Consider the following 27,752-nt stretch of genomic DNA (forward strand, 5'->3'; position numbering starts at 1 on the left):
ATGTCCGCCAACAACACAGCTTTTTTGCTTGTCACAAACCTTGCGCATCCGAGCATAGTCATAATGGTGTGCATAAGCACTAGCCACAATGAGTTTAGGCCTGAATAGGACTGCGCTTCTCCAGCTGGTCATAATCCATATAACCTGTAGATTCATCCAATCTATAAGGCATTGTTTTAAAAAGGATTGAAACTGCTGAAATCTTTTAAGTATCGGTCTGGTAACCATGAGAAAATTTATATGCTTCAGATTACCAGACATGGCTCAATATTATGTAGGTGAAGAATTTTGGCTCCAACTTATAATCTCAGAAACACATTGATACACAGCTTGACTACTTAGAGCTGGATACATCAAACACGTCAATAAAGTGTTGATCCACAACGTTTGATTTCAAACCAGTCAATCACAGGTATTCATAAAAAATTGATGACATGTACCAACTTTACTCTTCTTATCCATCCCCTGTCAGATAGTATTATTGAGCGCTGAAGAATTTTGGCTCCAGCTTATGATTTCAGCACAGGATGATTCCCAACATCCAATAAAACCTTCAATGTTTCTCATATAACATCCTCTGGTATATTCACAAAAGGCTCCTTGTTTCCTTCGATCCCAAAATGAAATAGCTTAATTCCATGATTCTTTATAAACTCTATATTGTTTGCTGAATACGGCTCCTGGCACAGATAAATGATTGAGCGCAGACGAAGGGTCTCCAGAAATGGGAAGTTGATAATATTGGGGAATCCAGACCTATACACGCCCTTGTCCACCATTGAAAAATTAAAAAGCGTAACTACAGATGACCACCATGTGGAAGATCAAGTGTCATGATGCGATCATGGGGCTTTTGTTTTTCGGGACGAGAGTAGTCGGCCTCATTGGAAAAAGCAACAGTAGATTGCAGAGCTTTTTATAGCATAGCCGATCCGGGCTTAAACAAGGGTGAACTGGAGATTTTTCACATGGTCGCCATTTCCATAGCATTGCTTTGCGCTCAGTATTGATTACACGAACCACAGCATATAACAACTTGTCATGCAACAAAACTGCAGACTTGTGATACAACCAATACAATTCCACTGCAAACCCACCATGTGGTAACCATTCTGAGCAACACGACGACAGCAGCGATTTTATGATATTCTCTTATCTGTAAAATATTCATCAATATCAACAATTTGCCCGAAAGACGGATTCTGGAAAGCCCTGAACTAATCCATGCATACTATAAAAGCGCCATTCTATCTCTCCTCCAAATCCAACCTTCCTTCTGTGTTTATTCAATGCGCACTCGTCTTTTAACGACATCAATCAATTTCATTCCAGCCTTTGTGCCACATCTCTATCCCAGTGTCACTAACCATGGCGGCCTTGTGGCAATCAAATTCTTTATAAAACTACTTGACACTTGGCATTAATCGCTGCATTTCATAAGAGCACTTTCATGTCTTCAATATATACATTAATAATGAAACAACGTGCTTAATAACACTCACGACATTTTCATTTATATCAGTCATTTTAAAAGCCCGTGTGCCTTGAAGAAACGACTGCAATGCATTTCGCATAAGCCAGGTAGTTACAATAGCTCCAAAACATTTTTATTTCAGAGAATAATACCAAGAAGGAGGTGCTGTGTATCCCAGTCTAAGAAAAACGTGATCCCCTGCAGAAATAAACACAACGCTGCCTATTTGTAACACTGGCTGTAATTTCGTATATTCTGCATGCAGCATAGAATCTACAGGAGTAGAACGACCAATATGAAGAAGAACCCTCAATACAGCCTTGGATGCATTGGGGTTGTCATGCCTCAATTCCCATAACAGCTTCGGAAACAAATTGACCAATTCCCTTTGAAACACTAGAAGAAGATTATCTCGTACATCATGAAAAAAAACATGTTTTCAATTGAAAAGAGGTATGAGAGCTTCATTGTCGAACTTGAGTTACACTCTGCAAATGCTCGTGTAAAAGCCTTCAATAGCCTTTCTTTCTAGTCTACAGATACATTCAGTATGAGATTTGGAATAAAAGGAACTAAGGAAACAACATGCTTTTCAAAAAACCGTTTTGAGTCTGCTGGCAGCATCTGGCCCTCTAATGAATTCTCCATGAATTGAAGAACTCTTTCAGTAGGAAGACAATTAATGGCAACCCAATTTGTAATCTCCAAAGCGATCTCACAAATACCAGTATTTAAGGTGACAAATCGTTCTTCAACCTTATGTGAACACTGAAGTGATGGACTAAGAGGAAACAGAATAAGCAACCGGTGTATTAGGAAAGGCAGCAAAGCCTTGAGCCACTAAACAGAATAAGCAACCGGTGTATTAGGAAAAGCAGCAAAGCCTTGAGCCACTTCTCCATTACCACCTTGATTTGTATTGCTGATGTAGTTCCAGTTGATAATTCACTTGAATCATACGCTTCCATCCTTCTCATGCATTAATACCAACACCTGCATGGCGCTTACCTACCTTAGAGGTCACCTATGACAGAAAAATCAATCATCCTCAGATTGAAACGCCGAAGTATTCTTATCTTTATCCTTGAACATGGTGTGAACATGAACTTTATCATAAATATTTTTCCAATCTTTCAATCCATTGTGGCGCCCTGTTTTGTGAAAGAGGTTACAGATTGTGAAAAGACAATTCCAAATGTCAAACACTCTATGATTTATGGAATTTAATAGATTCTTTGTCTGGAGGATTCAACACAAAATCTCTTGCAAGTCTCCCACATTAGTATGTACATTCTTCACAATCACCCATGAGCCAGAATTCAGAGATAACTCCCTTAATGTACTTGATGCCAATCCCACAATAGCTGCATCATCATAGGGTGTCTCCTTGAATACACTGTCACTGCTCTCATCAACATTCCTGGAGGGAAGTAGAACTCTGTACAATAAGCATGCTAGGATTCGGGCCTCCACTGAAAACTCGAACAAATCCCCAGTTTCGTAGCACGCTACGAAACCACTCAAACAGGTAGCGCTGCGAAACTGCTAAAAAGAATTCTGACGCTGCGAAAATACCCTGACTTTAAGCTAGACTAAAAAATTTTGACAACAACATTTTCAGTGATAACACTGGGGTTGACCTTGAGGTATAAATTGATACTGGGGTTGACCTTGGGGTCTATATTGAGTCTGGGGTTGACCTTGAGGAACGTACTGTCCCATAGGTATGTACTGTCCTTGAGGTTGCCCCCCAGATGCAAATTGTGTACCTTGAGGTTGCCCCCCAGGCGGTAACTAGACACCTTGAGGTTGAGGATTGGGAATAGAACCTGACATCATGAGAATGTCTTCTACGCTCAACGGCTTAGTACCATTGTTTCCAGTTAATAACCCTTGCTCAATGGGTTGAGGAGATGCTCCCGAAAAGGTACCAGAAAGTGACTGATACCCTGAGGGAACAGAAGGACCGCCGTACAAAAAATATTCGGGCGATTGAGTAAACATGGATGACTGTCATGCCATATTGAAAAGAGTATAAAAACCTCTAGGTGTTGGGTGATAAGGAGCACGAGGTGGTGAAAAACTTAACCCTGAGTTTTCTAAAAAATTAGTCAAAGAAAGATACCAAGAACTGCTCTTAGGTGGACTGTAAAAAATTGATTCATGCTCCCTTAGTTCAATAACAGGTTGATTTTAAGGGATAGGGATGCCTGCTTCTTCTTTCGGAGCAAGTTCTTCAATAGCAATAAGTCCAGAAGGAAGATCTTGGGTGATTACTCTTTCTACCCTAGGTGAACCAGGACCACCAGAAGTTGGAGAAACAAACCCCAATGTCAGAGTAGCAGCAAATTCACTTTCAGGCTTAGATATTTCAAGTTCTTCACCTATATCACTAGTAGATGAAAAGCTACCAGCAATTTCGGAAACAGACACTGACTGTGGATTATACTCTGCTACTAACGGTTGAAAATCAGGATGTACTATCAAAGAAGATTCTCCTTCCTCAGGTGACCCAACTCTACTGTCTCTAGGAGTTATGAGGACTTTCAAGCTTTCGAGCTGGCTCGGTACTTCCTTAGGAGGTTGGCCCCGAAGCCTACGAGACTTCCTCAGTAACTCAGCCACGTTTACAAACTCAGGAGACTGGCCCCAAAGTCTACGGGACTGTCTTGGTAATTCAGCCACAGTTGAAAACTTTTAACTACTTCACACGCAAACAAAGTAAAATCTCAATGAAAAGCACCTAAAGTCTCTAAAGAACCAAACAAACTTGAAACACACGCCTAAAGAATCTAGGAGATCAAACACACACAAACAGTAACTTTCCATGCCAAAAACACTAGTTGGCGATGAAACCCAACGTCGCAGAGTTCAATACTGAAATGGCAGTTGGAACAGTTACCCCGGCAACCTGCTTAATGAATATACTGGCACAAGTTCCTCCACTTAATCATCTCGAGTGAAGAGAACCCCGCAGAAAATCCAAGTGAGTCTAGCCGACGTCTTCTCCAGGTACAGTGGGGTCTTCCCACCACTGTCACCTCAGGAAGAGTCCTAAAGAATATGGCCACTAAGGTTACCAACTGAGACAAATACACCTGGGGGAACAGTCTACGATCCAATACGCACACAAGGGCAGAGTAGCAAGCTCAATCCCCTTGAAGACTCCTTGAAATAATCCAAGGTTTACCAACAAGTGACCCCAGGCTCCTCGACAATGGTTAATCCGAGGTTTACCATTTTTAATACGTGAATATCTGGCGTCGTTCCCAATGAGGAAGGATTGATTCCCACACTAGTTCGGACACGATCTCGTGCTTTTCCTTTAAGAGGAGCTTTCCCAGAGCGTAAATGCAACAATTGGATTTCTTCCCTACCACAAGATACAGCTACTTGTTTGTTTTTACTGTCTTGGAGAGTTAATTATTCTCCTACTCCAAGACACTAGCCTAAGCTAAGTTGGTGTATGAGAGCACTAGAAATAAAAATGTTACTAGGTGAATTTTACTTTAAGCGTTAATTTTAGTGGTTTTTGTTTAAGTCAAAAGGTGCGGAGATGAAACTCGTGGTATGAAGACTCGACTCAAAATCACTAAAAATGCACCTAAGATGATCTAAACAATCTTTTTCTCTTCGATGAACTTCTAAACTAAGAAAGAGTTTGAGAATGCAAATACTTTGTAAACACAAATCTTTCTCAATTCAACAAATTAAAAGAAGAGTTTTTGTCCTTTTCCAATGCACTCAAAAATGAGACAACTAGTTATTTCACAAAAATTTCCCTTTTTCGTTTCAAAGCACTCAATCACTACAAAACAAACTTTTTCCAAAAGAGATTTTTATATTTTTTAATAAAACACTCAAAACTATGAAAATGACTAACTTTGAGATCTACAAATTATAAAAACCTATTTGAAGTCAAAGCCTACTAAAAGTATTTTTTAAGGATGTTTTACTTAGCTAGATGTAAGCTAAGGACCAATTTATGCAGAATCACAAATAAGTCAAGAACAACCAATTTTGTTTTCTTTTTGAAAATGAAAATCCAAACTTTCAAGCACAAGCTTTTCGAAGTTTTGTAAAGGGAAAACTCAAAGCGGATTCCTCAAACAAGGGGAGATTTCATAAATGGTCATACTCATAAGAAGGCTGGTAGACACTAAGGTGATCTGAAGTCCCTACAGCTTCTAGGCTCAGAGCCACTACACAACCAAAATGAAAAACAAACCCAACAAGAAAAACTCCTAGGAATTTCACTTAAAACCCTAACACTAACGAAATCAATCTAAGGAAAGCTTATGACAAGTTATATGCAGGTCTGGGCAGTGGAAAAAAATTTCTAAACAAACACTAAGCTAACTAACAGAGGAAATCTTAGGGTTTTTCAAAATTTTGACAGGGTCCGCAGGCCCACAGTTGACACAGGTGCGGTCCCGCTCTATGATAAAAGCCAAGCTGCGGGTAAGTACGCACTGTGTCAAACGGCTAGGGTGTGGTCCTCTCCCAAAGCTATGAAAAACGAAAAATAACCCTGGATCTACAAACTCTACCTAATTTTACACACAACAAGCCAAAAATAGAAACAAAAACACAGTTTCTCAGGTCAAAGTAAAAACAAGGAAAACAATCAAATCCCTGGTATGGTCGCCATTTTGTCACACGGAATAAGTTGATCTTGTGGAAAAGATAGACCTTCCTAGAATCTAAAGAAGACCTAATGACAAGCAAACCAACCAAACACTATCTTTCTCTAAATATGCTTTGATAAACAATAGCAAACAAGTGTTTTTAGGGACTACCTTAGGTCCAATGCAAGCTTGTGGATGCCCTCGCTCCTTTGATCCATATGAGCTCCTTTTCGTGAATCTGCAAACACAAACAAGGCAAACAAATAAAATATCACCTGAAAAGCCAATTGCGTAAAACATATTTAACATGAAAGTCAAGGAGTCCATGAAACAAATAACATGAGATACTTGTTGAGAAAAATGAGTTTGATTGTATTAATTCAAAAGAAGAAGAACTTTACAACCTTGCCTTGACGCTGTACAAGCTCCTCTCAGGGTCCAGCAAGAAGTCTCCTCTACTTTGACAAGTTTCACTCACTCCTCAATGAAGCCAAAAAGATGTGTGATCTATCCTCTTAAGCTCAACTAGGAAGTCTTGATTTCACCAGCATTTACCCTAAAAAATGTTCAGCTTCTAACCTCCTTAGCAACCAACCCAATGCTTGTATTTATAGTGCAATGGAGGGAGGTTACTAGGTCCTCCTTCAAAGGGATAGCTCCTCTCATCAAGGGATTAGCTCCTTCTCTTTTGGGATGCATGAACCACCTCAGAGCGAACAATCCACGTCAAAATTCTTTCTAGAAACCTCTAGAATTAACCCAAAGTGAGTTTTTTAAGATAACATTTGCGCTTTTTGCTTTCATAGGGGTCCACACCTACACCATTAGGGACAGAGCGGGAAGGTCTGTAGTTTTTGTACACAGAAGGTGCGGGACCGCAGGTGACAGTGAGAGAAAGTGCAGAACCAGAGTTTCATTGATTCTTAATGTCTTTCTCCCATTTTCAATGCTTGATTTGAAGAGTTGAGGTCTGAGACTTGCTTAGGAGGATAGTACAAGTGATGATAAACCCATACTGACTGCAAATAATCATGGCGAGGATATTTTTGTGTAACAATTGGATATGGTGTTAATGATTTTGGTTATCGCTTTTATGATTACGAAAATCACAAAATCATTAGGAGCAGAGATGTAATATTCAATGAAAAGGTCTTGTATAAGATCAGTTGCAGGAAAAGAAGCAAGAAAAAGAAAACAAGGAATATGCAGTTCTTGACGAAATCACTGAAAAAGTAAAGGTGCCTGAAAATAATAATAATCAACAACCACAACAACAGCAACCACCACAACAACAACAGGCATCCCAAACACCTGAAAGTTGTGTTAGAAGATCTACCAGGATAAGTAGACCTCCTGAACGATACTCTCCTTCATTATATTATTTATTGTTAATTGATTCTAGTGAACCTGAACGTTATGAAGAAGCAATGCAGGTTGAAAGCAAGAAGAAGTGGGAGGTAGCCATGGAAGAAGATATGGACTCCTTAATGCATAACCAGACTTGGGACTTATTCAGGTTGCCTGCAGGAAAAACTACATTGAAGAATAAATGGGTTTACAGGCTGAAGGAAGAAGATGGAGGAATACAGAGGTACAAAGCTAGACTTGTGGTTAAGGGGTCTGCACAGAAGAAAGGTATTGATTTTGATGAAATATTTTATCCTGTTGTTAAAATGACTTCAATCAGAACTATTTTAAGTCTAGTAGGAGCTGAAGGTTTGCATCTTGAGCAGTTAGATGTAAATACAACCTTTCTCCATGGGGATTTGGAGGAAGAGATATATATGCAACAGCCACAATGATATGATGTGAAAGGGAAGGAGAAGCTAGTGCCCAGGTTGAAGAAGAGCTTGTATGGCTTAAAACAGGCTCCAAGGCAGTGGTATCTAAAATTTGACAAGTTTATGTCTGAACAAGGTTATACTAGATGTCGCTCTGATCATTGTGTTTATCTGAAAAAGCAAAATGATGGCAGCTATATTATATTGTTATTAGATGTAGATGACATGCTTGTTGCAGGATCTAACATGTAGGAAATAAATGTGCTCAAAAGAAAATTGGCAAATTCATTTGCAATGAAGGATTTGGGAGCTACAAAACAAATCCTTGGTATGAGAATCACTAGAGACAGGAAAAATCACAAATTAACATTGTCCCAGAATGAGTACATACAAAAGTTTTTGAAAAGATTTAATATGCCGAATGCAAAAATAGTTCGTACACCTTTTGCTAGCCATTTCAAACTTAGTAAGGAAATGTGCCCAAAAACCCAAGAAGAAATGGATTATATGTCTAAAGTTCCATATGCATCAGCAGTTGGAAGCTTAATGTATGCAATGGTCTGCACAAGGCATGATATTGAACATGGAGTGGGAGTTGTAAGTAGGTACATGAACAATCCAGGAAATGAACATTGGATGGTAGCAAAATGGATTCTCAGATATTTGAAAGGTGCCAAAAATCAAGCATTATGCTTTGGTGGTTCAAACATTTCTCTACAGGGATATGTTGATGCAGATATGGCAGGTTATAGAGATAACAGGAGGAGCACTACAAGATATGTATTTACTGTTGGTGGAACAACTATCAGTTGGGTTTCAAAAATCCAAAGTGTTGTTGCGCTTTCAACAATAGAAGTAGAGTATGTTGCTACTATAGAGGCTAGTAAAGAAATGATTTTGTTACAAAGGTTTATGGGTGAATTGGGTAAGGAGCATGATATGGGAACGTTATATAGTGATAGCCAAAGTGCCATTCATCTTACAAAGAGCTCAACATTTCATTCCAGGACTAAACACATACAGCTCAAGTACCATTTCATACGATTAGTGTTGGAAGATGGAGAGTTGAAGCTGGAAAAGATACACACTAGCCAGAATCCTGCAGACATGCTAACAAATGTTGTAACCAGGGAGAAACTGAGAACATGCTTGGTTTCAATTGGTCTTCAAGGATGACGATGAAGATGGAAAATAGACAGGTCCAAAGAGGAGTCATTTTCCAGCAAATGAAGCAGCGGTGGAGTTGCTACAATCATTCTCCAAGTGGGAGATTGTTGTGTTTGGAGCATGATTATTTAGAGGTCTTTTGTATCAGCGGAATGTATACCCCAGGAATTGTGTACACCCCTCTGCGCAGGGGGGTGCGGGGGGGACTTTTCCCCCCCGCGGGTGTCCGGGGGGGCCAATCACCCCCCGGCTGGGGTTTGTGGGGGCAACGCCCCCGAAGCCAAAAATAGATGTAAATTTTCCTTGTAAAAGTATAGTAATTTCTAGTCAATCTGGGCCATTCATTAGGTAGATGATCTGATAGTAGAACTTATGTTTATTTTAGGGTTTTTTGCCCTAGAAGGTAACCCCTCTCTTTGTATGAGGGAATTGTATTTGAGGCCGTGATATAGATGTGTATTCTTTGAGCGAGAAACATAGAGGTGAGACTGTGAGAGAAAACAGAGGATATTACAGCTGATTTGTTGTAGGTTGTGTCTCTTCATTTTGCTGGATAATAGAAAGGAAGGACTGGCTGTTTGGGGTGGACGTAGCCCAAACTGGGTGAACCACGTATATCTGTGTCTCTCTTGTTTTATGTGTTTTCTGTGTTTATATTTCTGCAATATTTTATGTGTTCCATTGCTCCGTAATATATAATTTTCTAACAATTAATTATAAAATTCCTGAAGAAGTTTGGTCAGGTCAGTCTTGTGATTATTCACATTTAAGGATATTTGCTTGTGATACCTATGCTCTTATTCTTAAAAATCAGCGTTCAAAATTAGATCCAAAATTGAAATGTTATGTCTTTTTTGGGTGTGACTATGCAGTGAAAGGGTACAGGTTGCGGTATCCTACATCACGGAAGATAGTCATTAGCAGAGATGTAAAATTTGATGAATCTTCTCTTTTAAAATAAAATGTTGAAAGAATTGAATAGGAACAGGTATCACCAAATCAACAAATTTAGTTGGAGGCTAGACCTTTCTTTGAAAGTTGAAAGAAAAGAGAAACTTTTGGAGGAAAAGGTGATGAAGATACAAAGGAAGCTATTGAAGTTTCTGAACTAGTTCAACGATGAGTCACTCTAAGAAGGTCTACAAGGGAAAGAAAAACTCCCAAAAGGTATGGATATTCTGCTTCATCTTTTGGTTTGATTATTGAATATGAGGAATCTTCTTGTTATTAGGAAGCAGTAGATGATACAGATAGTGAAAAATGGAAAACGGCTATGGAAGAAGAAATGGATTCCTTAGCTAAGAACAATACCTGGGATCTTGTAGAACTTCCCGAAGGGAGAAGTGTTGTTGGATGCAAATGGGTCTTCAAATTGAAATAGAAAGATGATGGAAGTATCAAAAGGTATAAGGCAAGATTTGTAGCAAAAGGGTATTCTCAGGTTGAAGGTATTGTCTTTGATGAGATTTTTTCACCAGTTGTAAAACTTGTTTCTATTCGTACTATGTTGGTACTAACTACATTACTTAACCTTCAGTTAGAACAATTATATGTTAAAACAAATTTTCTACATGGTCATTTGGATGAAGAGATATATATGGAACATCCATAAGGTTTTGTACAAGGTCGCAACAAAAGATTAGTTTGCAAGCTCAAGAAATCATTGTATGGCCTGAGGTGGTATCCGAGGCAATGGTACAAGAAGTTTGACTCCTTCACGGTGAACCAAAACTTTATTAGAAGTGAGTATGATCATTGTGTATACTTCAAGAGTTTTAGTGGCATATTCATTATCTTATTTTTGTATGTTGACAATATGCTTATTTCAAGAAAATGCATGGAAGAGATCAACAGGTTAAAGGCTCAGCTCTTTAGGACGTTTGATATGAAGGATATTGGAGCAGCAAAACATATCTTGGGCATGGAGATACACACAGATGGGAAAAATGGTAAGATTTGGTTATCACAACAGAAGTATGTGGAAAGAGTACTTGAAAAGTTCTGTATGAATAATGTGAAACCTGTTAATGTTCTATTAGCTTCCCATTTTAAGCTTTCTTCGGTTTTGAGTCCTAGAACTAATGAAGAAAAGAAGTATATGTCTCATGTACCATATGTGAATGATGTAGGCAACTTAATGTGTGTGATGGTATCTACAAGAAACTTGCAATTTCACGTGCCATTAGAGTTTTCAGCAGGTTCATGGAAAATCCAGGTGAAGAACATTAGCGAGCAGTGAAATGGGTGCTTCGATATCTAAGAGGCACAAGTGACCATTGCATCATATTTAATGGTAGTGAAGGATCAATCTGCGGATATGTATATGCTGATTATGCAAGTGATTTGGAAAAAAGGAGATCTACTATAGGTTATGTCTAGCGAATGAAGTTCTCTTCAACATTGTTGAAGAGAGTACAACTGCAGTTTTATGGGAAAAGCTAGAAAAACTATATATGACAAAATCATTAACCAATAGAATTTATTTAAAAAGAAAATTATACAGTCTTCAGATGATGGAGGGTGAAAACGTTACAGAACATTTAAATGTTTTTAATACACTTATATGCCAATTATCAGATATGGAAGTTAAAATAACATTTTTTTTAAAATCGTGCGAGCTCCTTCACTTGATAGTGGAAACTGGATGTAAGAGGCACAAGTAAAAAACACAATGCTTACGTGGTAAAACCTTGGCAGGGTTTCAAGGAAACATCCATGGGGCAAGGGATTGGATCTCTATTAAACCAACAATGATTCTCCTTATTACAATAGTTTGGGCATTCATCATTTTATAGGAGGATCCTCTGTTACATAACAGTTGTTGCATTATAAAACCAACTTGGCAGTAAATACAATTTTACACCCAATTAATTTTCAAATTCCAACACAACTATCAATTTCTCTCATTTCCTTCCATTTAGGCCCCATGGACCCTATGGCATGAGGTCCCAAGGCTCCTTCTCATTCTCTAATGCTATGATTGTAGATATCAATAAACCATGCTCAAAACTCTCACTTCTACTTGTCCATGCAACCCTTATGTCCCCTTGCCCCGTTCAATACACCAAAAGATTCCCATCCCCAAAAATTCATGAGAATTTAACAATTGGAGTTGGTTATTTAACAACTTCCTCTAAAAATCTAATTCTAATTACTTTTCTCGGGTGGTGGGGTTGCTCAAAACTGCCTCAAACGGTTACATTGTCATGAATTTTAAGGGTGGTTAAGGTATTCTAAGTTATGGGTTAGGGATCAAGAGGTTAGTAGCTTAGGGTTTAAGGGATAAAGGGGTTAATGGGTTATGAGTGGATGAGTTAAGGGATTATGGCTTGCGGGTTAAGGGGACAGGTGACTTAGTGGTTATGGGTTAAGGGCTAATGGATTGTGATAATAGGGCCCCTAATCTCCTTATCAAAACTATTGGGGGTTCCCCTTATCAATTGCTATTATTTCCTTCCCTTTACTCTCCCTAGCCATTATGCCATGAGGTCCTAAGTCCCCTTCTCATTCTCTAATGTTAGGATTACAGATTTTTGTAAGTCATGCCTGAACCTCTCATTTCTACCCATCCATGCTACCTTTCTGTCCCCTTTCCACATTCAATACACAAAAATATTCCTTTCACCAAAAATTCATTAGATTAAACATTTAAAGGCAGTCATTTAACAACCACTTGTAAAGGTTTAATTATAATGACTTTTGTGGGCAGGGGGGGTTGTCAAACAAACCCCTTTAAAAGTCACAATAATTGAAATTTTGGAGGTGGTTTGAACATGCCCACCCCCAAAAAAAAAAAAAATTCATGAGAATTGAACTTTTAGAGGCAGATGTTAAATGAGCACCTCCAAATTTTCAATTCTCATGACTTTTTTAAGGGGGGTTTTCAAAAACCGCATCCAAAAGTTAAATTCTCATTAATTTTAGGGGGGTTGTTAAAAAACCACCATGAAAAGTGTATTTTGGGGTTATTTAAACCCTCCTCCTTTTCCCCTCCCCCAACCCCCTGAGAAAAAGTCATGAGAACACAATTTTAGAGGCAGTTGTTAGAAACCCCCTACCACAAGAAAACGGTTCATTTTTCTTAACTTTTGGGTTGATCTGAATTGGAAGTGGAATCCACCCATGGTATTTACCCATGGAATTATAAATCATGAAGGCTATAAATAATGAGTCTCAATCTATAAAAGGATAGAGGGATCTACGATAATGTAACTATAACTATTTTTCTTTATTTTAGTAGACTTTATTTTGGTGTTTTCTTCTTCTCTCTCCACGTTCAAGCATATCAAATTTTGACCCCAAGATTTGGATCAATGATATCAAAGAATTCTTTTCTGATAGTCATTTTGTCTCATCCTAAACCATGATGAGATCTCAAGTAAAAGATATGACAATGTCACTTCTCACTTATATGGACAATGGGTTTTAGCATCCACTATTGCGTGAACTTCTCTTTCAGAACACCATGGCCGACAACAAACCCTAGCTTTCTATGATTACAATACATAATATGGAGTCTCTCAACACACGATATCTACGTAGGTCTAAGAACTCCATTCCCCTCTCCCCTTAGTGGCTACTCCAAAGCTAGGGGAGAATAAATCTGCAACAACTACATGGGATACAATTATTAATTACAAACCTACACATGACAATCCCAGTCATTTCATAGTTAAATTTTTTGGGAATGGGGATGATACCATTGATCTAAAGAAGATGAATGGAGCTGCATACCTATCAATGAAGGCCAACAATGCGAAGGGGCTCAGAATCATGAATAAGGGAGGGGATTCTTCATCTTCATTCCCAAATGGGGTGTTGGAGCATGTGTTTTTTGTGAATTTGAACAAGGACAGGTGCGTGGTTTTGCTCGTATGTAAGGTATAGAGTTGTGTTGAGGGCCCGGAAATCGGGTCAACAACAAGGGGGATACCCACGCGGTCAGGAACCTGGTTGGCGGCTCCTTGCCCGTTTGGTGTAGCGGGTCCGACTAGGGATAATGGGACCAGCTTCCCAATCTAAAGGTTATGTGTGTGTGTGTAGAGTTTGATTATGTTGATTCTAGAAGTATTTTAGAGCTAACTCAAATCTAACTTGTAAACAGACTCTATGCTATTGTAATCTAATGAAAACAACACATCTAATCTACGCTAACCTGCGATATATCTCTTCTATTATGCGATCTAAAAAGATTTCGAACAATAACTGGTAATAAAGATCATTCATCTATCATAAGAATATAAATCAATTAAGATAAACCATTCTGCATAAGAAGTTAGGCAAAACAGTTGTGAACAACATATCGCATAATAAGTCATTCATATGTCAAGCATAAACAAATGATTCCACCGTACAGAAGTGCCAAATGGTAACCCAGACATTCATACATCCACATATAAACAACTAAAACTGCATATCACTCTAAGAATATAAGCAGAAATTGGTCAAGAGATAAAAGTACCATTTATGACTGATTTCACTCACAAACTTCAAGCAATGGCGATTTATCTCTACTTACTTCTAACATCTACCAAGAGTACAGAAGTGCAACATCAGTAGCAGACATTAAAATGCAAACATAAATAAATCTCGATCCTTCCTTTCATCAAAACCTCCTATGAGGGTGCAGAAGTGCATGTTCCGAGGACAAGTTTTTGACAAATTTCTGGACCCTTCTCTAATGCAATGAGAAGGGTTAAAATACTACTTCCTAATTCCAATAATAGTATCATTACAAAATTTTAGGATACGGTTTTCAAATGACCGTCCTTTTTCTAATCTAGTTAAAACAGAGAAAAAACAACATTCTAAATGAAATCACTTATGAACTTGGTCTTTAAAGTTGCAAGTGTCCAGCATAGGCTTGAGAAGAGTCGGCTGACTGATTTCTGCGCTGAGCTGGGCTGCGAAAACGGCATCTAAAAGAGCTGGCGCTAACTTCTCGGCTGCGTTTGTAATGCATTTCACCGTCATCCATTGGCTGTGTGGTTTAACCAAATACGTCCAGTAACATTCCCAATTCAGCCTGGCCAATGCTTGGATTGCCTTCCCTTTTGCTTGTGCTTTCTGCCCCCATTCTGTTTCCAGTTGCAACTTGTTTGGTAGGTACCCCGGGGTGGTCTCTGTAATTAAATTTTCCCTGTGTAAATTCTCATTTAAACAGTCGATAAGAATGCTTGCCTGTGTCGCTGCTGTCTCTGCTGCTTGCTCCGCCTGCGTGATTTGATCGTCGCATTTATTAAAGAGCAACTCTTTATTATTTTCATTAATCCTGGGTGCACCTGCTCTTTTCCCTTCCTCATCATCTTGCCAAGTCAAATATTCTGTCACCCTTTTGTCGTTCTGATCATAGTCGCTCCGCAAATCCACCACTTGACTAGTGATTTTGTCGCTCAGCACACAATAGTGACTCCACTGTGATATTTTACGTCCCAACTCTTCCTGTTGCTGCAGTAGTTGCTCGTTCAAGCCGACAGATTCTGAGATAAACTCTGCCAGCTTAGACTCATCTTTATGCATTTCTTGCAATGTCTGCAATTGTTTTTCTTTTTCTTCGAGACTCCTTTGATAGCTTATCTGCATCCGTTGAAAGTCTTCCTGTAGCTTTTCAAGCTGTCTGGAAGCTTCAGTGTTCGCGTTGGCTTGTTGCAACTATTTTTGTAGCAGTTGTATATGATTTTCTTGTTCCTTTAATAGTTGCTGAACTTCAGAGGCCTTATCAAATAGTTGCAGAAGCATACACTCCTGCAATCTGAGACAGCTTCGTAAGATTTTCAGTCGGATTATTATTGTGGTCTTTCCATAAGACGTCCAAATGTTCAGCCTCTTGAGACAGTGTATTTTCAAGCTTTCTTTTCTTTCTTTGTCTCCTTACAACTGCTTTGTGTTGGGGACTATAGAATACATCCAGTGGGGGAATTTCTTCTATGTTAAGTAGAAGTTCTGAGGTTGGAGCGATAGGAAGGTGTTCAACTTCTGTGGCACTACTGACCATGGTCAAAACAACTTCTTGCACCACCTGTGTATTATTGACAGGTGTTTTCGGGACTTTCCCTTCAAGATTGATCAATTCATTGAAGGTTTCCCACTCTTTATCTAGCTCTGTCGTGACAAGTGGTGCTTCGATGACAGGAGGGGGGACATCTCTTGGTGGTGAGGTGATAACTTGCTGCTAAGACATTGCACTTGACTGAGATGTGTCTTTGGTTGTTTCTTCGTTTTTTCCTTGGTCGCGAACAGACTCTTCAGGATGCTCAGATACTTCTTACGCGGCGTTGGACTTAGATCTGGAAGTGTTGGAGTTTTCACTGAGGATGATGCTTGGAGTTGGTTCTCTAGTAGGTAGTCGCAACCTCTCTAGTGGAATACTGGCCAGCCTTCTTTCTCTGTATAACGTGAATTTTTGGAGGTCATCTGGAGACAACCTCGATTGAGCTTCCCGCAAAATTTCTTTGAGCGAACTTTTACTCTGAAACAGATCATCAAACGGATCTTTCTTTCCAGAGAACACTCTTATCTTGACGTTCGTTGTGAATTCTTGGGCCACATCATTTGGGTCGAATGGCCTCGTTGGGAACTTAAATAATTGAAGACACGTCACATTCTCCACTTCGCCAAAAGCGTGTCCTACATCGAAGAAAGAGAAGGCCCCACAAGTTACGGGAAATTGAGGCCATATGGCCTTCTTCTTGTCCTTTAGGTCTTTGGTCAGGCCGCATTTAGAACATGGTTGATAAGCGATTTCCGGGGCCAAACGTTTATCAGGGACATATAGGGGTAGGACATGTGGAGGTACAGTGCTTCCAAAAACTCTAATGTAAGTAAACCATTCTTCCCCAAGCCACCTCGCGATGGGGATGATGTCAATTTGGGCCTCGGGAGAGCACCTTGGGGGGTCCTTATCATATATCATTCTATATAGGGGCAAAATAAGCCCATGGCAAATCTGGTAAAAGTGAGGGGTAAACTGGGAATCCCATAAGACCTTATGATAAACATGGATGGGAAATGGGTCTTGGGTAGTCCATCTCCAACCCATAATAGGGAATTCAGATAGATAAAAAGGAGGATAGACCCTTTGAGACAAGGATCTCTTAGACCGGTAATTGAGAACAGCCGTGTATAGAGTATCAGAAAGGATTTTGGCCCAATCTAGGATGTCGGCATTAGTGGCAGCATCAATTAAGGGCAGCCATTCAGATGAAAACTTGTTGATATCTGGCATCCCAAATAACCTACAGAGCATGGCCGCAGCAAAACAATATGGAAAGGTGAGGGAACCAGTGTTGTACATATCGTTTTTATCCTTTTTTAGCGGCTCGTCTCTTTTAGACCATTATTTAGTGGTGTCTGATAGATCTGGATTCTCCGCCGCGAACTTCTTAACAAATTGTGCATTATAGGTCACTTGCGGTTCAGGAAGATGATACATAAGTTTCAAATCTTGCGCAGCAAACGATCCCACGAGCCCATGTCCATGAACTTTGAATTGTCTGTTTTTCAATTCTGCATCATCCAGTATCCACTTGATCATATCAGTGTACGGTAGAATTTTGGGTCTTGCCGTTATTCTATGAAGGAATGAACATGCTAGGTCCTCCAAGGATGCCTCAGAAGAGCGTGGTGCACCCACGACAACAGTCACCTTCATTATCCTAGGCTTTTCTTCCTCTAGCAGCCTGTACATGCCTTCCCATGTTGATATCCCTGTGTCTTTGTTACAGGCTGTGTCTGTGTACAGGGGCGCCATCTCCTTGGTCTTCTCCCTCGCTTCGGAGCTTTGAGCTCTATTTTTCTTTCCCATTTCTCTTTGCGTTTCTGTCTGAGACGTCTTAGCGTTTTGTTCCTGCAGATTACGAGTGAAATGGAAATGACTGATCCAGAAAGGTGATGGGAGAGTTTTAAATGCAAGAGATAAAGCAAATATGCCACCTTACGTAAATCAAATCTCTACCAAGGCACGCGTCTTTAATCCATTAAATAACTGACAACTAATTCATTTACTATCATTAAAAGCACATGATTTCGGGTCAGATTATAGTAAGGGGTGTTTCTTTGAATGGCGCGCACGAAGGATTCGTATCAAAGTGATTTATGATTTGCTGACGTAACCTCGCATGTCGCGCGATCGCTAGTCGCATCATCGCAAATCGCATGGATGTGGCATCGCAGCGATCGCAATATCGCAGATCGCAGAAATTTGATGTTTACCAAATCTTGCCTGGCTCGTTTCTACGATATGCGATCTAGCGATCGACGTTATCGTAGATCGACGAATCTTTAAGTTTTTCTTTATGAGCATTACTATTTTGCGATGCGATGTCATTATTAACACGAGGATGGTGCGCATAAAAAGGGAAATGAAGGTGTTTCCTATCCTTTTGCAATGTGACCTTAAAGGTTTTCTCTTTTATCATAGACTTAGGCTTAAAATATCCAAGAGGCTTTTTCTAAGCGTATGATTGCGACTTCAAAAAGAAACTCTTGCTTTACCTGAAAATTAACTAAGGGTCCCCATTCATTCAGTATCATGGTTGATACTTAATTGAATAAGGGGGGGTGTTGCTGGCCACAACAATTGGTGATTCACTTGGGAGAACCAATTATCTATGCTTTTATATTGACACTTTCAAACTCCTGAAAAATTTTTCTTAAAGAAAAACTTGAACTTTATTATAAAAAGATAAAGCAAATGATACTTTAAACTTTCAATGATGTTTCATTTCAACCTATTTCTATTTCAATTACTTGCGTCTTCAGCTTGTCTTTGCATTTAAATCAATCATTACTTGGTCTTTGTAAAACATGAAATAAAGTCTTCCCTATGTATCAGCTCTTTTCAAATATGCTCCTTTGTCGCAGGTAGAGCCTCTGCTGCCAGCAGGCGTCCATAGCCTCGACAGGGTTACCTATTACCCAGTAATGATCCTTTATCCTGCTTAAGGTTATTTACAACTTTTTCATAGAAAATCCGTTTTTGACACTTTTTGGTTTTTTTATTCTCTAAAGAACAATGTCTTGGTTTGGTGGCCAAATTATGACACAGTCATTCACTTGATTTACAATTTTGCTGAACAAGCTGGCTCATGATGAGACCCCTTGTCTTTTGATTGCAACAATCTTGAGTCATTGCCCTGTTTTGGTAGACAGTTTTGGCAAAGTCAGCAAGTTATAATATCTGTGATCATGATAAGCCGGCTCTCGATGAGACCTCTTATTCTTTGAGATATAGTGTCTTTTTGGATTATTCCTCTGAATGCTGCGTTTTCCTTTAGCAGGGAGGAAGTCAAATTTTCTTTCCTTAAGAAAGTTTTGGACAACAATGATAGGGTTGTTTTGGTAATGGTTGTTTCTACAGAGAATCTTTATTTTAATATTGATACCTTTCATTTTGCTGACCTAAAACAAATTCTCCACTGAGATAGCTTTCTTTAAATTTTTTGTAGTTGAAACTATCATCATATCTGGGTTAAAGTTCTATTGATAATAAAGATCAAATTCCTAAAAGATTTGCTGTTCATAGAAGTAGAAGTTTCAAAAAAATCTTTAACAGAGAAAAGGTGTCTTTAGTAAATGCCAAATGCTGTTAACCAAAGTAAACATTATTAAGGAGAAAAATATTTCACGCAATGAGAGGCAAGCATTCCCTAGGGTTATGTACAGAATAACTTTGCCTATCAATTATTAAAAACAAACCTAATAACCTAGCTAAATTACTCCTACTCCTATTCTAACTATATACAGAAAATCAACTATGTGAAATGATATTTCCAATGGAACCATCTATTCATTTTTATTCCTAGCCGTATGAAACTTTCAAACATCAGTGTAAAGAACCAAACTTTCCTTGGATCATAAATATTGACTGTGGAATAAGAACATACAACCTCAATTGGAATTCTGTCTGATTTTCCTTTCTCATGAGAACCTTTTTCCAACTGGATACCTATTGGGTCATAAAAATTAGGGTGAATTTCTATTATGAATTGATGATCTCGCAATAGGAAGGATAACAAGTCAGATTGTGAAAATGATTTTTTAGTTTCAATGGCTTGTAACCTGTTTTTTGTTAACGCTGGGTTTTTAGCGATTTCGTTTGAAACGAAAGTTCTCATATATAAATCGCTAAAACACAATCTATCAAAAGATCGAAAATTTAAAAAGAAATCCGATTTTGTACAAAATGGGTTCAGGTGATAAAGAAATGAATGATTATTTGTACAAATATTGTTACAGCACAACTGGGATTTACTTGTAACATCTTGCTCCTCACAAGAACTGGCCAGGTCTTGTGAATCAGGGAATAAGTTATGATTGCGAACAGGAGTGGAGTTTTCCTCATGATATGAATCATATATCGGGGTATTGTCTTGGATAGTAAAATCATCCAAATGATTTTTTACTTTGAAATGAGGGTCTTTTGATATGATTTTTGATTCAAGCTGTTTCTCATTATCTGAACCTAGTTGAGTTACTTGGGATAACTCAACAACATCATCGTTGTCAAAGTAACTCTCACTAAAGACTCTACAGATTTCCCTAGGTTCCTCTTTTTCATTATATTTTTTTAGACAAGGGAGGCCAAGCAGCTCTTGTTTGGCATTAATCAAAGGATGTGCTAAAGATGTTTCTTTATCTTGAAGACCTAATGATGAGTCGTTTGAATAACCCTTTGTGTTCTTTGAGACATCTTTAATGTTGAGAGGGGAAAAATTGTCATCACTAAAAACATCGGGATAAAGAGAAAAATGTGAATCTGGAGTAATGCATTTGAAAACATCATAAAAAAAACTTTGTTCATCACATCCATCATAAACATCGGGCTTTAGATCATACCTCTGTGCACTGATACTTTTCGAAAGAGAAATAGTTCGTTGTTCTAACCTTGGCATCTACATTCGTTGATTCGTAATGATATTGTCTGACTTTGTGTCAGAGTCATCTTCTGGTTCCAAGGTAGTTTCTCTTTCAGTATTTTCATTTTTTTTCTCTGGCATTAGAGCATGCATGACTCCTAGGTTTTGCAGATTTTCTTCATTACGGATGATTTGTATATTTGACTTGAAATGCTCATTCATATTAGAAGAAAATGAAACAAAGGTTGAACTAATTTCTGCTTGATCAGACATAGGAGGTAGGGAATACTCATCATAATCCGAAGATTCTTCATCCGTGAGCTCACTCTCAAGATCATACTTTAGGCATTTAAGATGAAATCGCATATTAAAATCCCTTACTGGTTCATCTTGCTTCCGTAGATAGTCAATTTCATCATACACCTGGTCGTAGTCATAACAATCAAATTCCAAAATGAAAGTCTTGACGAATTGGTCCCAGCTGTGGATTGATGCAACTGGGAGGGTTCTGCACCATTTTCTAGCTTCCGCTGTGAATGTAAGAGTAAAAATTCTGCACAAAACGCCTTCATCAATTCTCTGAATATCAGAACTTGAAACTTTTTGAATGAACTGAAGGGCATGATTAAATGCAGAAGAATTGTTCTTACCGTTGAATTTTACCTGAGACAAAAGCCTTACCACATCTGGTGGAGTGTTGGAAGAAGTAGGAACATGGATGCAACTCCAAATAGGAATTCTATGAGCAACCATCTTGTTTCAAGCTTTATAATTTGGAAAACATCCCAACAGACACTATGCTCAGGCCCTCCTTCTAGCGCCAAATATGTTGAGGGCCCGGAAATCGGGTCAACAACAAGGGGGATACCCACCCGGTCCAGAACCTGGTTGGCAGCTCCTTGCCCGTTTGGTGTAGCGGGTCCGACTGGGGATAATGGGACCAGCTTCCCAATCTAAAGGTTATGTGTGTGTGTGTAGAGTTTGATTATGCTGATTCTAGAAGTATTTTAGAGCTAACTCAAATCTAACTTGTAAACAGACTCTATGCTATTGTAATCTAATGAAAACAACACATCTAATCTACGCTAACCCGGGATATATCTCTTCTATTATGCGATCTAAAAAGATTTCGAACAATAACTGGTAATAAAGATCATTCAGCTATCATAAGAATATAAATCAATTAAGATAAACCATTCTGCATAAGAAGTTAGGCAAAACAGCTGTGAACAACATATCGCATAATAAGTCATTCATATGTCAAGCATAAACAAATGATTCCACTGTACAGAAGTGCCAAATGGTAACCCAGACATTCATACATCCACATATAAACAACTAAAACTGCATATCACTCTAAGAATATAAGTAGAAATTGGTCAAGAGATAAAAGTACCATTTATGACTGATTTCACTCACAAACTTCAAGCAATGGCGATTTATCTCTACTTACTTCTAACATCTACCAAGAGTATAGAAGTGCAACATCAGTAGCAGACATTAAAATGAAAACATAAATAAATCTTGATCCTTCCATTCATCAAAACCTCCTATGATGGTGCAGAAGTGCATGTTCCGAGGACAAGTTTTTGACAAATTTCTGGACCCTTCTCTAATGCAATGAGAAGGGTTAAAATACTACTTCCTAATTCTAATAATAGTATCATTACATAATTTTAGGATACGGTTTTCAAATGACCGTCCTTTTTCTAATCTAGTTAAAACAGAGAAAAAACAACATTCTAAAATGAAATCACTTATGAACTTGGTCTTTAAAGTTGCAAGTGTCCAGCAAAGGCTTGAGAAGAGTCGGCTGACTGATTTCTGCGCTGAGCTGGGCTGCGAAAACGGCATCTACAAGAGCTGGCGCTAACTTCTCGGCTGCGTTTGTAATGCATTTCACCGTCATCCATTGGTTGTGTGGTTTAACCAAATACGTCCAGTAACATTCCCAATTCAGCCTGGCCAATGCTTGGATTGCCTTCCCTTTTGCCTGTGCTTTCTGCCCCCATTATGTTTCCAGTTGCAACTTGTTTGGTAGGTACCCCTGGGTGGTCTCTGTAATTAAATTTTCCCTGTGTAAATTCTCATTTACACAGTCGATAAGAATGCTTGCCTGTGTCGCTGCTGTCTCTGCTGCTTGCTCCGCCCGCATGATTTGATCGTCACATTTATTAAAGAGAAACTCTTTATGATTTTCATTAATCCTGGGTGCACCTGCTCTTTTCCCTTCCTCATCCTCTTGCCAAGTCAAATATTCTGTCACCCTTTTTTCGTTCTGATCATAGTCGCTCCGCAAATCCACCACTTGACTGGTGATTTTGTCGCTAAGCGCACAATAGTGACTCCACTGTGATATTTTACATCCCAACTCTTCCTATTGCTGCAGTAGTTGCTCGTTCAAGCCGACAGATTCTGAGATAAACTCTGCCAGCTTAGGCTCATCTTTATGCGTTTCTTGCAAAGTCTACAATTGTTTTTCTTTTTCTTCGAGACTCCTTTGATAGCCTATCTGCATCCGTTGAAATTCTTCCTGTAGCTTTTCAAGCTGTCTGGAAGCTTCAGTGTTCACGTTGGCTTGTTGCAACTGTTGTTGTAGCAGTTGTATATGATTTTCTTGTTCCTTTAATAGTTGCTGAACTTCAGAGGCCTTATCAATAGTTGCAGAAGCATACGCTCCTGCAATCTGAGACAGCTTTGTAAGATTTTCAGTCGGATTATTATTGGGGTCTTTCCATAAGACGTCCAAATGTTCAGCCTCTTGAGACAGTGTATTTTCAAGCTTTCTTTGCTTTCTCTGTCTCCTTACAACTGCTTTTTGTTGGGGACTATAGAATACATCCAGTGGGGGAATTTCTTCTACGTTAAGTATAAGTTCTGAGGTTGGAGCGATAGGAAGGTGTTCAGCTTCTGTGGCACTACTGACCATGGTCGAAACGACTTCTTGCACCACCTGTGTATTATTCACAGGTGTTTTCGAGACTTTCCCTTCAAGATTGATCAATTCATTGAAGGTTTCCCACTCTTTATCTAGCTCTGTCGTGACAAGTGGTGCTTCGATGACAGGAGGGGGGACATCTCTTGGTGGTGAGGTGATAACTTGCTTCTGAGACATTGCACTTGATTGAGCTGTGTCTTTGGTTGTTTCTTCGTTTTTTCCTTGGTCGCGAACAAACTCTTCAGGATGCTCAGATACTTCTTGCGCGGTGTTGGACTTAGATCTGGAAGTGTTGGAGTTTTCACTGAGGCTGATGCTTGGAGTTGGTTCTCTAGTAGGTAGTCACAGCCTCTCTAGTGGAATACTGGCCAGCCTTCTTTCTCTGTATAACGTGAATTTTTGGAGGTCATCTGGAGACAACCTCGACTGAGCTTCCCGCAAAATTTCTTTGAGCGAACTTTTACTCTGAAACAGATCATCAAACGGATATTTCTTTCCAGAGAACACTATTATCTTGACGTTCGTTGTGAATTCTTGGGCCACATCATTTGGGTCGGATGGCCTCGTTGGGAACTTAAATAATTGAAGACACGTCACATTCTCCACTTCGCCAAAAGCGTGTCCTACATCGAACAAAGAGAAGGCCCCACAAGTTACGGGAAATTGAGGCCATATGGCCTTCTTCTTGTCCTTTAGGTATTTGGTCAGGCCGCCTTCAGAACAGGTTTGATAAGAGATTTCCCGGGCCAAAAGTTTATCAGGGACATATAGGGGTAGGACATGTGGAGGTATAGTGCTTCCAAAAACTCTAATGTAAGTAAACCATTCTTCCCCAAACCACCTCGCGATGGGGATGATGTCAATTTGGGCCTCGGGAGAGCACCTTGGGGGGTCCTTATCATATATCATTCTATATAGGGGAAAAATAAGCCCATGGCAAATCTGGTAAAAGTGAGGGGCAAACTGGGAATCCCATAAGACCTTATGATAAACATGGATGGGCAATGGGTCTTGGGTAGTCCATCTCCAACCAATAATAGGGAATTCAGATACAAGACAAACAGAATCCATAATATAGGCAGACAGATAAAAAGGAGGATAGACCCTTTGAGACAAGGATCTCTTAGACCGGTAATTGAGAACAGCCGTGTATAGAGTATCATAAAGGATTTTGGCCCAATCTAGGATGTCGGCGTTAGTGGCAGCATCAATTAAGGGCAACCATTCAGATGAAAACTTGTTGATATCCGTCATCCCAAATAACCTACAGAGCATGGCCGCAGCAAAACAATATGGAGAGGTGAGGGAACCAGTGCTGTACATACCGTTTTTATCCTTTTTTAGCGGCTCGTCTCTTCTAGACAATTCTTTAGTGGTTTCTGATAGATCTGGATTCTCTGCCGCGAACTTCTTAACAAGTTGTGCATTATAGGTCACTTGCGGTTCAGGAAGATGATACATAAGTTTCAAATCTTGCACAACAAACGATCCCACGAGCCCATGTCCATCAATTTTGAATTGTCTGTTTTTCAATTCTGCATCATCCAGTATCCACTTGATCATATCTGTGTACGGTAGAATTTTGGGTCTTGCCGCTATTCTGTGAAGGAACAAACATGCTAGGTCCTCCAAGGATGCCTCAGAAGAGCGTGGTGCACCCGCGACTGCAGTCACCTTCATTATCCTAGGCTTTTCTTCGTCTACCAGCCTGTACATGCCTTCCCATGTTGATATCCTTGCGTCTTTGTTACAGGCTGTGTCTGTGTACAGGGGCGCCATCTCCTTGGTCTTCTCCCTCGCTTCGGAGCTTTGAGCTCTATTTTTCTTTCCCATTTCTCTTTGCGTTTCTGTCTGAGACGTCTTAGCGTTTTGTTCCTGCAGATTACGAGTGAAATGGAAATGACTGATCCAGAAAGGTGATGGGAGAGTTTTAAATGCAAGAGATAAAGCAAATATGCCACCTTACGTAAAGCAAATCTCTACCATGGCACGCGTCTTTAATCCATTAAATAACTGAAAACTAATTCATTTACTATCATTAAAAGTGCATGATTTCGGGTCAGATTATAATAAGTGGTTTTTCTTTGAATGTCGCGCCCGAACGATTCGTACCGAAGTGATTTGTGATTTGCTGACGTAACCTCGCATGTCGCGCGATCGCTAATCGCATCATCGCAAATCGCATGGATGTGGCATCGCAGCGATCGCAATATCGCAGATCGCAGAAATTTGATGTTTACCAAATCTTGCCTGGCTCGTTTCTGCGATATGCGATCTAGCGATCGGCGTTATCGCAGATCGGCGAATCTTTAAGTTTTTCTTTATGAGCATTACTATTTTGCGATGCGATGTCATTATTAACACGAGGATGGTGCGCATAAAAAGGGAAATGAAGGTGTTTCCTATCCTTTTGCAATGCGACCTTAAAGGTTTTCTCTTTTATCATAGACTTAGGCTTAAAATATCCAAGAGGCTTTTTCTAAGCGTATGATTGTGACTTCAAAAAGAAACTCTTGCTTTACCTAAAAATTAACTAAGGGTCCCCATTCATTCAGTATCATGGTTGATACTTAATTGAATAAGGGGGGGTGTTGCTGGCCACAATAAGTTGATAGAAGATATTCAATGGAAATTGTTATTCCATCTCATTGGTTATCTTAGTGAGGCCTTCCACATGATAACAAGCATAACTCTCAAGGGGAATCCACACTTCTCTAATTTCAACCTCACACCTCTCCACTAGGGGGAAGAAAGTCACCCTTGTTCCTGGTCACGTGTATAGCCTATCCATGACTTTGGGAACTCAGGCTTAAGATCATGATTGTCTTGGATGAAATCCTTGAGCTCATAATGCATTTCTTCCTCAATTTCCACGCTCTCTCACTTACAAATTGTGAAGGTGTAAACATTGGTAGCTTGGTAGTCATCGAAACCCATTGCAGGAACATGTAAAAGTTGGACCTACATGAGAGTGAAGTGGATGATCAAGGTGATTACTAGTTGAACTATTTTCTAAAAAGTTGTGTTTCCCTAATTTCAGTGAATTTTAATTGTCTACAAAGTGAGGTGAATTTTGATGCCCTGAGGAGTTTGGAACTAAATAAAACTCTTTCTTTAGAACAATTGAAGTGACTTCTTGTAATAGATTTTTAGATGATAGAGTTGGGTGCACGTTCATTTTTTCAAGAGTTCAATTGGCAACAATTTGTATATTTGGAAGAATATTTTAACAACTATAAGGAACTTAGAACTTTGTTAGGGATGTGGAAAGTAAAACCTTTATATCTTTTTGCCTGTTATTATGTGTGCTCCAACTTGACATTTTTTAATTCAAGCTATGCCAATATCTAAAGTATGGAGTGGGTTTGACTTTCATTTAATTGCCATCACTTATTATGGATTTGGGTTCCTGATATTGCTGAAGATAAGGGCTTGGAAATTGTATGATCAAGTTGTAAAACATTGAGAGAATTACAATTTTTTCCAATGGATCCATTTGGCTAGGATCGAGTTACTCTCACAGAAAAAGTCATCCTTACAATATCTCAAGGATGTCCAAATCATAGTTATGTTTCAAATTTATATAGGAAAATGAAAAACGCAACAATTATTGCAGTGGCTCAAAATCGCCTGTAGTTAACACATTTATACGTTTGTATCATGAATCCATACCAATCAGATCATTTGAAAAATAAAACTATGGATGAGAGTATATTCTATCCCTACATATGTTGGGAGTATTATTGTAATTTTTTTGAGAAGCAAGCCATTCCTCAAGAATGAGGTGAAATTCTCGCTAGAGGAAAAAGGGAGATCTAACTGTAAGATGACTTTGGTTAGCTTTGTATTGAAGGCACAAAAAGGGTGTCAAAAGGGGATGAACCTAGATATGGATAGCTTGAATATTGT

The 27,752-nt window shown here is 39.1% G+C and overlaps 1 pseudogene; it reads left to right on the forward strand.

Annotated features, from left to right (window-relative positions):
* On the forward strand, positions 1–27,626 carry LOC149246951 (protein TRANSPORT INHIBITOR RESPONSE 1 pseudogene; annotated as a pseudogene).
* Positions 27,627–27,752: the final 126 nt, after the last annotated feature.

The sequence above is a fragment of the Pinus tabuliformis genome, chromosome 7 (assembly GCF_031772625.1).
Source record: "Pinus tabuliformis cultivar Carrire ecotype Pingquan chromosome 7, CPIR1, whole genome shotgun sequence".
Lineage (NCBI taxonomy): Eukaryota > Viridiplantae > Streptophyta > Pinopsida > Pinales > Pinaceae > Pinus > Pinus tabuliformis.